General features: G+C 37.9%; 1 protein-coding gene across 4 annotated transcripts in view; it reads right to left on the bottom strand.

Annotated features, from left to right (window-relative positions):
- Positions 1-15,578, bottom strand: part of LOC127064909 (zwei Ig domain protein zig-8-like) — a 141,557-nt gene extending 125,979 nt beyond the window's left edge. For 3 of the 4 annotated variants that reach the window (XM_050996569.1, XM_050996567.1, XM_050996568.1), the window contains exon 1: positions 14,555-15,578. The gene's annotated coding sequence lies outside the window, so the exon portion shown is untranslated. The remainder of the gene's footprint in view (positions 1-14,554) is intronic. The other variant, XM_050996570.1, reaches the window with a different exon arrangement.
- Positions 15,579-15,935: the final 357 nt, after the last annotated feature.

Below are 15,935 nucleotides of genomic sequence, written 5' to 3' on the forward strand. Positions count from 1 at the left end.
TTTGGTCAAAATCGTTTCGTACGTTAAATGGAACGGCGTTACATAGGAACTGTCTATCATGCGGATTCCAAACGATAGGGGTGTACAAACAGCAAGGAAAATAACGCTGGTTTTCTGATATATTCCGCTCTGCTGTATTTCTGTTTAACGTCACACGCGAACACTCTTCTCGATTCGCAAAAATGGAAATGTTTGAACAACGTAGACAAAGATACAAGCTTGTAAATGAAGAATACCAGACGTTTCGTGTTTATGACAAATAAATGCAATTATATAATCGTATTTTAAACATTATGTCAGGACGACTCACTAAACTCAGGAATATAAAGACGTGTTTTTGGTGCTATAAACTAAAGATAAACTAAAGGAAACTAAGAGTAAGCGAAACAAAGATGGTGTATCGCGTTTAACGTGTATACGTATTTAACGATGAAAATTAGAATTTTGTCTAAGCGCCCAAGTTATCTCGTCAAAGCAACTTCGAATTTAGAAACCAAGAGAGCGAAAAATCTGCGGTTAAATTGCCGGTAACGGCGACCAGCTAAATGTGACAATTATACGGTGGAAAATTATACGATAGTTTGGTGCGCCGCCGGTAGCACACCTCCGAGCCTATCCGCGAAATTTACTGGACGAAAATTATTACGGGCGAATGCTTACGGTAGACTGTTCGCGTTCTACCTTTCTAACTTGGCGATTCAATTTCGTTTCTCTTGAAAAGGTGACGGCGCACTAAGAATTAATTATGTAGATCTATGATGCGACTACTGCTACTACTACTACTACTATTACTAAGGTTTCAATGAAAAAGAGACGGATAGAGAAAAACGACTCCATTTAACGAACAAATTGAACCATTAACAGTCGACGATGACATATTTTCAAGTTAATCGGTTGAATAAAACATGAATCATTTTTATAATCACATACTTGGATTTTCTAGAGAATTTACGTTTTTTCATAAGACGATAATTATCTGTAATTTTCCAAAAGAGATATTTCGTTCTATTTAAATTAATCATCAAACTTTATTCCATTTATTATAAATATTCCGAAATATTTGATACATTTTCCAACAGGTTAACTTTTCGAAAGCCTAAGTTCAATTACAATCGAAATAAGGAAACATATCATTTCTCGCTTTCCAGAAACTCGTGAACATGAGAAGAAAGAGAGAAGAGTCTTCTCATCCCTTTCCAAAAGTCAAAGTTGTCTCAACGCCGGAAGACGTCTTTTGAGGAGGACGAGGTCGAGGACGATCTCAAAGCTTGGTTCCAAGTTTCAAACGACCGACTTTGCTCGCGTCGATCGCGGGGCTAAGAGATCGTGCCGTTTTAAAGGCAAAAGGAGGACACAAGAAAGTTTTTGAATGCTTTTCATCGTCGTTCCATTCTCCGACTGGTTATAGAAGGAAGTGTGAAATCAAAACTATCGATCAACTTTCCGGTTCAACGCGAAACGAAGAGTAAGATTGATTGGGGTTGGTTAGTTATCTCTTGTGATGTTAACCGATCTACTGAAATCTTTACGTGCTACAGGTGTTTAGTTCTATCTCTTTTCTTTGTCCTTCTCTTATCCAAAAGGAGAAGAAAAAAAAATGAATAATTTTATAGTAGAAAAGGGAGAGCATTTTCCGTTCGACCATCCACGAGAACGGTATTACGTTCTTTCAAGCCCATTCTCGCGTATCCTCTTAAAGTTCCTCTAAAAGTTACCAAAGTGGATCCTTCTTTCGTTATGCGATCTTTTCGAAACTCCCCAAGCGTTGAATCTTGAAAACTCATTTCAATCGGCAGTGTCATTCTTGTGCTCGAATACTCGCGGCTAACGCCGTGAGAAAAAAAGGAATGCAATAGAGAGATAAAGAGAGGGAGAGAGAGGGAGAGAGAAGAAGAACGGGAGAAGTCGTGCAGGGAAAAGCGTTTTATGCAAACTGTGTCTAGAATTTTTCTCGCTTCGCTTTGCGTAGGGACCGAACTCTATAGAATTCTCTGATAGTTAACAAACGCTAGCGCGTGTTCTTATTTAAAGATATTTAGCATAATATGAAAAAAGGGAGCTCGCGAAGGGAATTCCGAAGGGAAATCGATTTATTTCTGAACGCGTGGACCACAAAAGAGAAAGAGAAAGAAGGACAGATAGACAGCCAGAGAAAGAGAGAGAGAATGAGATGCAAAAAAATTTATTTCGCTAGCCAGTGTTGTTCACCTCCCTCTGGCCATGCTTTAAAAATCACCGCGCCATCAATGTTTGACGAAACATACGCGCGAATATCATCGAAAGCACTCATCCATCTCGATCCCGTGCGAAGCAATTAAACGTACCATCGTAGTCGGTGTGACGAATGCGAGCTGCGTCCGCGGAGAGAATTTGTTTGCGGTTGGAAATCCATACGTTGCCGCTGGAAAATTTCTGTGGGTGCGGTTCGACGCCGACAACAATGCTTTCGATATAACGCCACGGCGTAAAATTAAAGGACGCGAGGCGATATAAGAAAATAAATAAATAATTCGATGGATACTCGTAGGAAAAAAAAAGAAATTTGAAAAAAATTCGACAATTATTAAATTCGACGAGGATTCGTCATATCCTAATAATTTGCGAGTAAAAAATTTTTGTTGACGGAGATACGCTCAATTATGCTTCGATTTAAATTCTATTTGCATCATTTTTATATTTTTTTCGCTTGAATTTTTTCACTTCTTTTTTATTTTTAACGCAATTTTCACCTACATACGTTGCATCTAAAAGTTGAGGGAGAAATGATTAGGTATGCTTGTGCTCTACGTGCAACGAATGTTGCTTAGCCGTTCTAAAATACACATGAATTAACACCAGACAGATAAACTAAACTACGAAACTACAAGTAATTCGTTCTACATTATCGTAACGCACGAATGCGCTTATACACGTTAGCAGTACATGTTCGTATTGCCATCGTTTTCTACCGAAAGTAGGAATGTTACTGAATCGTAGTCACCACGCCTATATCTCTATATCCGTTTTCTCCCTTTCTCTCGCGTAAATAGAACCGAGCAATTAAACGAAGAATTGGAAAAGCGTCTCTGTTAGATTTGTTCATCACCACGTAACCTACAACGTATCTAATAGGGTCGTTAAACTGAGCAAGATGGACGACTTTGATGCTCTGATGCATTATCGAGCCGTCCGAAAAGTAACGAAGCGAAATACGATTCCAATCGTTAATCATTAGAACACGCGAATCAATTTAGCTGGATCTAAAAAAGGAAAATTAGGATATCCATTTTTGGATGTTGCATCAACGAGGAAGAAACAACTCCTGTTAGTAAGAAAATGAAGTAACCATTTGCAAAGAATAAGTTTAGTAATTTTGAAACAAAAGCGATAAAGGGACGATGTAGAGAAGAGTCGTGTGAAATTCTTGATATTAACGGACGATGCAAGGAATGGGTCGTTGGAGCTCTAGAACTCTTTAGACGCATTTTGGGGACTAACTTGGGCCTGCTCGCGTTTGGGATGATGTTCTAATTACCGTTATCTACTTTACTCGCAAAGCGACATGCTACCAAGCAATTTGTATTCTAGACTGCCAAGAGAGCTACGAAGAGGTATGGTGGTGTTAGTGGTAGTGGGAGTGAGAAGAGCTTTCTGAGAGGGTGGTAAGGTACGCGCGAGCACACACTCGGTGGATGGAAAACGAACGAGAGGGTAAACCCCTGCTAGAATCACCCTTTCCACTCTTTCTCTTCCTTCTCCAACCTTCTCTACCTCCTCGACCGGTTTTGAATGCGGGACACAAGGAACCTCGGCGATGTTCAATGGCAAAATTATGCGAGTAGAACCTTACGGACGAAACGAGATGCGTCACGGAAAGTTCTTTAGACTCCGAGCGTTCGTCGGGCGATTAGCAATTCGGCAGATGTTCTTGGAAGTTTGAGCACAGATCGAGGTCGATGACTTACCTAATTAACATATCCCGTCGACGACGAGGACGAGGACGAGAACGACGAATGGTTCCTTCATCGACTTCCTCTCGTCGTTTCTCCTATCGAGACCTCGTGTGTCTTTTCGACGTAAGTGGTTAACTTACGAGTTTAAAATCTACAACTTGCTCCACAATTCAAAGCTTTCATTTTTACTTTGATTTTGGATAGATATATTATTAAAAAAAGAAAAAATATATATATACGTGTGTGTTACTCTCTACTCGTTCAAAAAAAGAAAAGAAGAGAAGATAACAATCGTACCAAAATATATTTTTTATAATGATAAATAAAAGGTTATTAAGTCTATTCAAGTTCGTAACATATTGTAATCAGTTTTATTGACTCGTACGTTTTATGGCCAGTACTGTAGATCGTTACGAATTTATATCAGCAGAGAGAACATGGTAAAGCCTTCATCATATACGTACATATTCAGGAACCAATGTTTAATTTTAAACGCGGATACGTATGTATGTATGTATAATATCACGTCTCGTTCATACCATCGTAAACACGCATTTCATCCTAAACAATCGTCCAAAATGAAATGCGCTCGTTTGCTTCTAAACACGTACTACCGACCTATTATATTTGCTTCAAACGATAAGATAGGATACCGACGTTGCAGAAAATAGCTTCCTGATTATTCGAGGCACTCTCTCGATCGTTTGCAAATCACGCTACTAATTATCGATCTATATTTTACAATTCAATATTAGTCTCTATGTTTTCTATAAGACAAAATCCCAAAACATAAGAGAATTTAATGACGTGATCTAAAATGGGTTTTTCGATTTTTCGTACTGAAAATAAAAAAGTAAACACGGGGAACGATTCAAATTTTTTTTTAACAGATAATTATTAAGATGTGAGTAAAAATAAAAACAAATAATAATATTTGTTTCTCTGAGTAATAAAGTTTTCCAAATTTATTTCTTCCTTTTCCGAATACCTCAATCTCGTCTTCGTAGTTACGCGTTTCTAACGCGATAAGAAAGAGAGAAAATAAAGTAAAATGCTGGCGATTATAGGCGTCCATTGTCTCGTAACTCGGAGCGGTTTTGTGCCGGTGGCACGTATTTTCAAGCACGAGGAGAATTACAAGCGAAGCGTGAAAGAAGCAGAGCTACTACCGAGAGCAAAGCTGCGAGACAAAGAGGGAGAGAGAGAGAGAGAGAGAGAGAGAGAGAGAGAGAAGGAGAGAAGAGAAAAAGAACCGACAACGTACAACGAAGGAAAGGCGGGCTGTTTCGGAGAATGAAATTTATATAGGGTGACCCCGCGATCACGATACAATTTGCTAAGGGATGTTTCCTTTTAAGAAAATAAATCGTATTTATAATATAAAAAACTTAATGTTTGTCACACGACATTTTTTCTATAGAAATTCGAAGATAATTTATGGGATTGGTGTTTAAAAAATTTATTTATTCACCACTTGTTTTACCCCGTATAAAAATGGAGAATTACAAGCGCTGTACGATTCTTTTTTTCCATATCTTTTTCTTTTTCATTTCAATTAATAATACGCTTATAAGCATATGTTTTATACGAAATCGTGCGTAAAAAAATTATCGATTATATTCATGTCGGATTTTTACGTTGTGCTTAGACGCCTTTTGCTGGGGCAACGTGCTTTGAACGAAACGCTACACAAAGGTCGGTGTTGCCAATATAATTCAGTCAGGATCGTTCTAGCGTCTTTCGAAAGAGCCAAAAAATTAAGGAAAATTATTATATCGAAACAAAAATGTCAATTTTATTTTTCGTCGTTTAGATAAGTACCACGAGGGAGAACATTAGTAATCTAATGTCTACTTAATTAAACTTAACTTCCTACGGCTGCAAATTTTTATTTTGGACTCAAACATCCGTGATATTATAATTTATGGAATGCATTACATGTCAAGTTATTGAATTCCTTATGAATACTATATATCGATCGATCTAAATTTGTCCGCTTATTATAAGTAAAATAAATCGTACGTCGATAAAATATTTATGGATATCCACGTGGATTCGTAGTGACTCTCTTGCGTGAATAAAATATTTGGAATTTCATGATTAATAGAAAAACAATATTACATAAAAGCATATCCCAGTTTTAGTGAAAACGAATTTATTCAGCTTCTATATTCCAGGACCAATGAATAATCCCTGCTTTATTCGTAGCACGTATGAAATCATTATTTTATACGTATCATTTATATGCAAGTGTACATCCCTTGGAGAGAAAGCTTTAGGAAATTTATTTATGTTTCAAATATTAATCTTCAATTTCCATCGTGTGACTGATTCGATTAAATGCTTGGATTCATTGCAAGAAAAGGATGAGAACGTTTCGGGAAAGTTTACCGCAAAAAATATAACGGGTAGCCAAAAGGTGACTCGCGAGATGTTAAGCGTTAAAAACTTTTTCCTGTCAACGTTCTAACATAACGTTGTCGACTCTCACGAGATTCCTCGAGCAAAGTCGACCGTAACGAAACTGGGTGATGCTCTAGATAAAAAGAAAGAAACGAAAACGACTGAAATAAAGGGAGAGTAAGAAGGATGAAAAAAAAAGTAGTAGCGGGGTTGGTAGATTTACGTCGTAAAAGAATGAAAAGAGTGGAATGCGCGAGCGCTGTGGGAATTCTTGTTCTCGCACATATGAGCTTCTATATATACGATATTTCATTCGCGATTCGCGACCTTTCCATCACTCGCTGAGCACCAGTTCGAACAACCCCTAGTGACGCGTCTATTCGCCGATGCGTATTTAAGCGCTCTTCCTTTCTAGCCCGATGGGAGGAATCTATGAATTGCGTATGCCAGAAATATCGTGCGTAATTAATCGCGCTGAAAATATTTTGAAAAATCAAAAATTTGCACCCTTTCTTCGGCTCAATCGCGAATTGTCGGTTAGAGGAATTTCGAATAGAGAATTTTTTTTTTTTAGTTTCTTTTTTCTTCTTTTTTTTTTATTTTTAACCCGTTTAAGAACGATCGATATGGACGATTAGATAAATTAAAAATCGTTACTTGCGTAACTATTAATACTTCGCGGATATTCTAGAAAGAGCATCGATTTTATTTTTAATTTTACCTTCGATAAATATCGCGCGTAGAATCGGCCATTAAAGTATACTCAAGGGTATATCGTTTAAAAATCTCTTCGCACTACTCAACGTGAGTACTCCCGAATTGAAAACTTTCACCCTTTTTATCGTGTTTCGAAATACTAGCACTTCTTCAAATTTGTAACAATGTAATATCATCTCGTTTACCATTTTTTTCATATTCCTGTATATGTGTGCGTCTGTGTATAACGCAGTCCTTTAAATAAATCAGTCCGTTGCAATAGAATGCATTAACAAAACTTAATGCATTCGTTTTTCACTTTAAATGCAACACCATATATAATCCATTTTATTTATAATTGGGTACGTACGTTTAAAAGCGCTATATTTTTTCGGTGGTTGCGACGGAATCCCTGTCACGGGAGAGCTATAGTATTAAAGACGAGACGAGATCGAGAGAAAGAAAAATATCGAAGAAAAATAAAAGAGAGAATTCGCCGAAAAGTCAGACCGCTCGGACGAATCTAACGAAAGAAAAAAGTTCAAGTGAAATATACGTGCCTGAGGGTTTCAAAGGTTAATAAATGTGAACCCAGGCAACAGAACCTGAATATATTTCGGTTCCGTTTCACAGACGTGAATCGTGTTAAACCTCAACTAAGTTAACAGAAATTTCAAAGTAAAGCGTGTCCATATGATTTTGTATTTCAGTCGATTTTGAATGACTCCGAGTTTTATTTATTTTCATTATTTTTTCTAAATTCACAAAATAAAAAAATAAACGAGAAGAAATAACGAGAGGGCAGAGAAAAATAAAATCGAAAGAGAATGGAACGTGTTGCGAGTGCGCCCGTCGGCTTGGGAAAAAAAAATTTTGCAAAAGCAACAGAAACGAAAAAGTAATGCGAATCGATCGTGCGGAAGGTCGTCGAAATAACACAGCTCTCGTACTCTAAATAATTTTCTCCATAGTACATACATTATGCGCGAGACTTCGGCTATTGCGTTATGCCAGCCCGAAATCCGCGAGCCCGTTGCGCGATTCGTAGGCGTGTTTCAAACACGCTTCGTTAAATTTGTGACCCGCGTGTTCGCTTGCTATGACCTATCGAATAGAGTACCGTGTATGGGACGCATAAAAGCGCTCGTTAAATATCATATTCCGTGAGTAACCTCTTCTAATTGTAAATACATTGACTGAGAGATCCAAAAGTTAGCACGGTGAAAACTAAATCATACCAATTTTTTTTTTTTTATTCAGAAAGAAAGAAATGAATTTAAAGTCTAGTATATTCAACGAATTATTAAATTACACGAACTTGGTGAATTTTCTTTGCTGCTCGTTTTTATTTGAAAGTAGTTTAAAATCTAGGAAAACCACCGTGAAATGATTTCTCAAAGTTCGTCGAACTATCGTTTATAAAGCAAACCTTATTTTTGTGAAAGGGGAAAATGAAAAAAAAAGGAATGAAGAAAAGAAAAAAGAAGGAACGAGAATAAGAAAAGGCCGCAGTAAATAAAGTCGCTGGGCTTGAAGCCAATATCAGCTTCGGCGTTTTTCGCGTCTTGATTATGGATGCTTGGCACTTGGATCCTACTTTATTATCGGATCTATATAACTCTTTAGATCAATTTGCCGAGGCTAACCGGATTACAGTGCCACCACGAACTTCCAAGTCACGATTGCATCGAGAAGATATTGGATCTTTAATTAGTGGACGTAACTAGGGAAAAATCATTTACCGGCTCTATGGAACTTTTCAGTTTATCTTAAAATAAATGTCCTTCATCTCTCTTTTTCTCAGCTTCATTTGAAATTGCCTGATATCCGATTCTAATATCGGCAACATCTGTCGGTGGTTTAAAATCGATCGTCGAGGAAAAAGGCTTTTCTCTCATCAAGGAAATATCATTTTGGAGGAAAATCGATTATCGAGATTGTTGTTGTGAGGACTAGCTAACACCGATCGATCTTCGATATGGATCATCACGGTACACGCACCGTGAACATTAATACGAAGATCATACGAGATTGCCATTTGCTATATCGTTCTCTCAATGCGTCCAATTCTCGTATCCTGATATTGCTTGCGCTCAGCGACAATGCGATGAGAGAGCGTGGCACGCGTCAAAGAAAACCGTGATCTCGTCTATCCATACGTAATACGTGCTATGATATCCCGCCATTTCTCTCTTCTATGATTGATCACCGCGAATAAATTACGAAGTTGCGAATTTGTGAGACGTCTACCGGAGATCGAACGAAACGAATCGTCAAAGTAGCATCGACGCGATTGCCACGATCGATCGTCCAGTGACGTTCAAGCACAGGAATATTTTTCAAAAGGAAATTACGATGGCTAGTCGCAATTCGTCGCCCTTATCACGGATCGGAAATTAAGAAGTTAATATAACTCCGGAACTTGTTTAACGATCAAGATCTTTTTTGTTTTTCCTTTTTTCTTGTATTCGAATGTTTTACAAACTTCGAGCAATTTGTAAAATCAAGACTCGTAAAACTGACGCAAATTTACAGGATTTTATTTAAAACTCCGGGTTACAACATATTACTCTTTCTTTTCTGTCTCTCTCCCTCTCTTTCTCTCTATCTTTCCCTCTCTTTCTATAGAACAGAGTTGCACCGAAAAGAAAATTTGTTGAAATATAAAATCATTCGGCGTAAAAGTACAAGTCCGCGCGTGAGTAGTATACGTATAAGTAAGAGCGGTACTATATTTGCTGGCGATTCGCAGAAAATGCTCGGCCTGTTTGTTCCCTTCCATATCCCCATCCAACTCTCGGTACCACTCGTCGTTCACCACTTTCCCATTGAGCTATCCCATAGCAACCAATTCTGATCGCAGATCGCGAAGCAATTTCATTCTCAGCGATCGATCGAACTGCAATACGTATACGTCTGCTGCAACAGCGGGGTTGCAACGTATGCGAGGGAGAGAGAAAGAGAAGAAGAGTGGACTCACAGCAGGGTGATCTCGTCGATCGTGAACACCGAAAAGGTCATAAGCTTGTGAAACGAGAGAGATAGAGATAGAGATAGGTAGATAGAGAGAGAGAGAGAGAGAGAGAGAGAGAGAGAGAGAGAGAATAGTATCCACGGTTAAACTCAAACTACATGGTACACCAGCATCGCCTATTGCTAGGATTCTCCAGTACTTCCTCCGTATCCGTATAGTCGTCTAATCGTACGTACCTATCGGGAACAGATTAAAGGGGAAATAATCGAAGCTACGAGATCGAGCTTGCGAGTGAACGACGAGAGGGATAGAGAAAGAGAACGCGATTATTCCCATGCTCCCATAAATTACATCAACCTCGTCGAGTATGCAAACGCAATCACGAGTACTTCGCGTCTGCTCGACCTTCCTACGTTGATACATGCCAAACGAGATGTCGAGAAAAGAAATGACGTGAGACCGACAAGAGTAATTCGTCGTGGAAGGTGCTCCGCCTCTTTTTCTCCTTCTTCTCGCTCCTCTTAGCGCGAACGGACCTAAGTCAATTTCTTTTGGATTTCCAAGTTCGCTCGCTACGAGAAAAATGTTCCTTAAACTTTCCTTTTCTTTGTCTACTTCCTCTTCTTCCTCCTCCTCCTCCTCCTCCTCCTCTTCTTCTTCTTCTTCTTCTTCTTCTTCTTCTTCTTCTTCTATATTTTTGTCATTTTCTTTCTCCTCTTCATCTTCTTCATTTTCGTCTTTCTTTCCTTTATCTTCTTTCTTCATCATCCTTTAACTTTTCCTTTTCTTCTTCATCTTCAGCTTTGGCTGTAGTAAAATTCTCCTCTTTTCTTTTTTACTTCTATCTAAGACCTCGAAATAAAGAGGCGAGATTAACGTGTTTCCTTGCCTCGAAAATGTCCAGCCTTCTCGTCCGCGTTCTATTTTTCTTTCATTTCCTCTCTCTCTCTCTCTCTATCTGTCCCTGTCTCTGTCTCTGTTTCTATCTTTATCTCTGTTTTACTTTTTTGCTCTCTTTTTTAATTTTTTTTCTTTTTAATTTTTTTTTTTTTTTGTTATTACTTACTCGTCCATCATTCTTATACATCACGTTCTAAATTTATGAATCTTTCGAGAAAATATATATTTGTACCTTTTTTTTGTCTTCCTTTTTTCGAACAATTCCCTTTTCGCTATCAAGCTGGTCATTCCATTCCGTGGAAAATAACACATGTGACGTGCAGAAAACACATTCTCGCGATGATACGAAATAATGTCACTTTACTGCCCAAAGAATAATTCTGTTCACCGGGCTATTCGTTTTTTCCCTCCATTCCTTTTTTGAAAGGAAAACGTGAAACTGGAATGAACGAATGTTATTTCATTTGATTATTATTTGTTCGATCTAACGAACGAACGTATTTCGTTATCACACAGCAAAGTTCGTAGTTTTTCGTTAACTATAGCATATTACAATTTTTGTTTTCTTTTTTTTATAAGAAACAATCATCTACGATAGAAAATTTCTATAAACTTTTATTACAATCACTGAAGAAAATAAGGAATTCAATTCGAACGTTCAGAGTTTAATTTACATCATGACGAATCGATTTTGTCGTAAGATCAGTCCTGATACTAATTGGTTTCTGTCTTCGATCGGAGATGAGTTAATGGAAGAGCTTCCCCTCGACCTGCTGCAATCGATCACTGGAATCCTACGACGTTAATACAAGTATATTCCCGGCTCGACGCCTCAGGAGGAATACTTAGGATTTCCCTAAAAAAGTTCTTGAAGCACTTTGCTTAATAAGCCATTTAAGTCGTCTGTTCTTTCGCGTCATCAAAATCTCTTTTAAATAAACGATGAGGAGAAATTAGATCGATTTTTCATAAATTTCGAGTGATTTTTGTACATTTACCTGACGTCTAAATGGGTACTTAACTAAAGCACACAAAAGTATAGAATGAGAAAAACAGGAAGAGAAAGAAAGAGAAATAGAGAAAGAAAGTTCATCGTAAAAATAAAGAAAATGAGAAAATTAAATCCCAACGGTCAATTAGAGAAGGATATCGCTTGGCAACAACGAAACTTTCCGGCGCTTGCCTCAATCGCATCGTATAAGATGTTTTAACGTTCGACCATACAACTAGACGGCCAATTACTCGAAACGAGAAGCTATTCTGCCAAGACGAGGACTCGTGAGATCATCCGCTTCCTTATCATCGTGGAAAACCTTTTATAAAATGTGGCCGATTTCAAATCGTCCATTTCTTTTTTAGTTCGTGACGTATCTTTTGTTAGCACCATCTCGATATTGGTTCTGAATGATAGCATTTATTTGATTTTGTGATAGGATATAAACAGAGCCGAATATATATAAATAAATATATATATATATATATATATATATATATATATATATGTATGTATTTATATATGTGTGTATATATGTATATATATATGTATGTATGTGAGGGAAAAATCGAAGATCATTAATTCAGCACGCGGCCATTTATTTCGAGCGAGCGAATATCGAATAAGAAGGACGACGATTTGGACTGGGGAGTTTATGCGTGATGTCGTTGGAATAACAAATATCGGCAGGACCGAATATCCGATAAGGAAATAAAAGCGACGAAGAATATACTTCTCACGAGAAAGGACTGAAATCGAAGTCTCGGAGTTTTTCTGGAAAAATCCCGTGCTCTCCTATCTTCTGCCGAATTTATCCTATTCGATATATCTTATATAAAATGATATAAATCTATATATACATAATATATATATATATATATATATAATATTATTATGAAAATAAGAAATGTCGAAATACGAAAAAGAATACATTAGATTAATCCTAAGAAAAATAGGTCACTTGTTCTCTTACTACATAAACAAAAATAAATATTTATTGGATATATTATTTTTTGGAAATTGTATTTGGAAAAGAAATATAGTTTTGCGTGATGTGTCAAATTATGAGAATTTTCTTGAAAGAAACGTAATATAAGTGACAATTTAATCTACTTCGAACGAACATGACAATACCGAACTCTTATGTGGTTATTATGCCTAATATCGTTCTCGCGAAAATAATGCGATTGAAACATATACAGAATGAAACATTGTGTAAAGGCTCAACCGTGGTCGATCATTCACCCAGCTTTCGCTCCGATTTCCGACATTGACGAATTCTCACTGCTCACAAAGCTGGTATACACATACGTGTATATATACATATACAAACATATATATATATATAATATATATGTATTTGGCACTATGTATATATTAGAAGAGAAAGGGAGAGAGAGATCAGCGTACATATTCAATGCTTGCAAAGGTTGGTGCGAAGCAGAAACGCACGATTAATCATTGGGTACTTTGACAAAGGGAACGCCCGCCAAATTTTAACGCCTTCCAAGTTCACACTAAAAGCATTAGAGAGAGAAAGAGAGAGAGAGAGAGAGAGAGAGAGAGAGAAATAGAATAAAATAATTCTTTTTAACGAGCATTATCTGAAAATATAATATATAGATATATTTTACAATTATTAATATTTATAAGCTACAGATTTCTTTTTCCTTTTTTTATTTCAATTCGCAAAAGATTTAAACAATCGAATAGAAGGAAAAAAAACAAATAGTGAACAAAGTCGAGGACAGAGTTCAAGTTCCTCGATAGATCTCGACCTAGACGATCAAGTGCAATGTATATACGAAACACACGGCAAAATAAAAAGGGTGGATAACTTCTGCCCCATTTCGTTATACCATTCGAAGGGTAGACGCATCTGGAGCAACACCCATCTACGAACCTACCCGATAATACTCGTATATCTACATCTATATACACGTAAGAACACAGAGAAGAGATACAGACACAAGTTTATTCTATTCGTCGAGTTCTTCGGAAAAGTTTCGGAAGCGGCGGGCTCTCGACTTTTAAAACTTGTACCTACGCTCGCTTGCCCGCCCAAATCTAGCAAGTTCTAGACTGTCAGGAGAGGGCTACGAGATAGCGCGGAGGCTTTCGAGTCTCAATGTTTCCGCCCACACCGTTAAAAGCTCGTTCAAAACTTCTATGTCAAGATATTTCTTTCGAATTTGTTCTTCTAATGTTTATCGACTGTGAATTCATTCAATGACAATATAATCAAAGTGTTTATCGTTATTACTTATAATAATAACAACAATCACTTTTATTATAACAATAACAATTATTATTACAAGATCTAAATATCAATTTATTGAAAAAGAAAAAAAAAAGAAAAGGATTTGTTCGAAGCGTAGAAATAAAAAGAGAAAAAGTAAGAAAAGGAATCTCATTTTGGTAGAACGTTTAATTTGATAAAACGATTTGATTGAATCCATCGAAAGTGTCCCGAGGAGGATAAAAGCCATCGTCACGGAGTTGGTTATCGACGAAAAAGTCAATAAAGCTTTTCGCGAATAGATTTCAACTATAACGAGAGAACATCGAAAGGAAGAGGAAAGAGCGAAGAGCGAACGTTGGTATTAGTAAGGGCCGAAATTGCAATCAGGGATGAGAAACGTGCGATCTATTTACCTTTGATGGATGGTCTCTCTCAAAATACCAGCGTTGTCGATTCGCCGCTCGGTTCCGCTTCGTCCATCACACGGATTCAGACAGATTTTCTTCTCAGTTTAGTTGGAAAATTTCTTCGAGCTAGAAGCTTCCTTATGCGAGAAGTTTATCATTGAGTTCACTTGGAGATTTTCACGTAGTAGCTGTTTTCTATGTCATATAACTCATAGAAGTGCGTCTCTGCGCGCGCGGTACCGCCCTCTTCTTGTTCTCCAACTCCTCTCTCCCTCTCTCTTTTTTTTTTGTTCTTTTTCTCTGGCCTTACGACCTCTCACATCTTCTTTCTTCCTCTTATTTTACTTGTCTACCGGAGCTTAACTCAATTTCTAGATATCCCTTCTTTTTCCCTTCTCTCCCCTTTGTCTCTCTCTCTCTCTCTCTCTCTCTCTCTCTCTCTCTCTCTGTCTCTCTCAAGTTCTCCCTCGTTGACACGTTCTCAACTGCGCAGCCAACATTTCCCTCCACTCGAGAATATATTAAAAAGATTTCCCGGGCACTCTTCCCTTCGCCTATTTCCTTCCAACTCGAAACCTTTATTCCGATCCAACAATCACACGACTGTCTTTGACCAGCCACGAAACTTTGTTCGTAGTAACACTAAACACTAAAACTTTCCTCTTTATCGGTCTCTATTATATTTACTTCCAGAATAAAAATGTCACTTCATCTCGATCAAGATACCAATCTGATGAAAACGTTTTCAAGCACGAACACGTGCTCTCTCCTGATTACGAAACATTTCCGAGCTTTTTCTTTTCCCTTTCTCTGCTTTTCTATTTCCCTTTTTCCACGATAAAATGAAATATACCGCACGCTCAGAAATTTTACTTGATCGTGGACGATAAATGAAAAGGGACGATAACACGAGTTGTCCGTAGAAGTTGTACAAGTTCAAAAGGGCTCGTTCGAAAAGCAAAGATACTACGATCTCGCTCGCGAGGCGCAGCGCTCTTCGCAAGGGGCGCGGCGTAACTGAGCTTGGCGAACCAACCCTCGTCGTCTCTCTCTGTCTCTCTCTCTCTCACTCGTTCTCTCTCTCTCTCTCTCTCTCTCTCTCTCTCTCTCTCTCTCTCACTAGTTATCCTCGCCCTTCCGTCTCATCCCTCCCACCCTACTGTGGCGTTCGGCAACGCTTTCCCACTCCGACGCAGTCTCCACCAGCCTTCCACCCCTTCTTCGTCCTCCTCTCACCTTTCCGCGTGCTTTCTCTCTCCTTCGCTCTTCCTTTCTTTCTCTCTCATCCCCTCCACCGTGATCCCTTTCTCTCTGTTTTCAACGCGTTCTCCATCTCTCTTTTTCTCTCCATTTTTTTTTTTTCATCATATGCGAAAGAAAAAGGAGA

Source organism: Vespula vulgaris, chromosome 6 (assembly GCF_905475345.1).
Source record: "Vespula vulgaris chromosome 6, iyVesVulg1.1, whole genome shotgun sequence".
Lineage (NCBI taxonomy): Eukaryota > Metazoa > Arthropoda > Insecta > Hymenoptera > Vespidae > Vespula > Vespula vulgaris.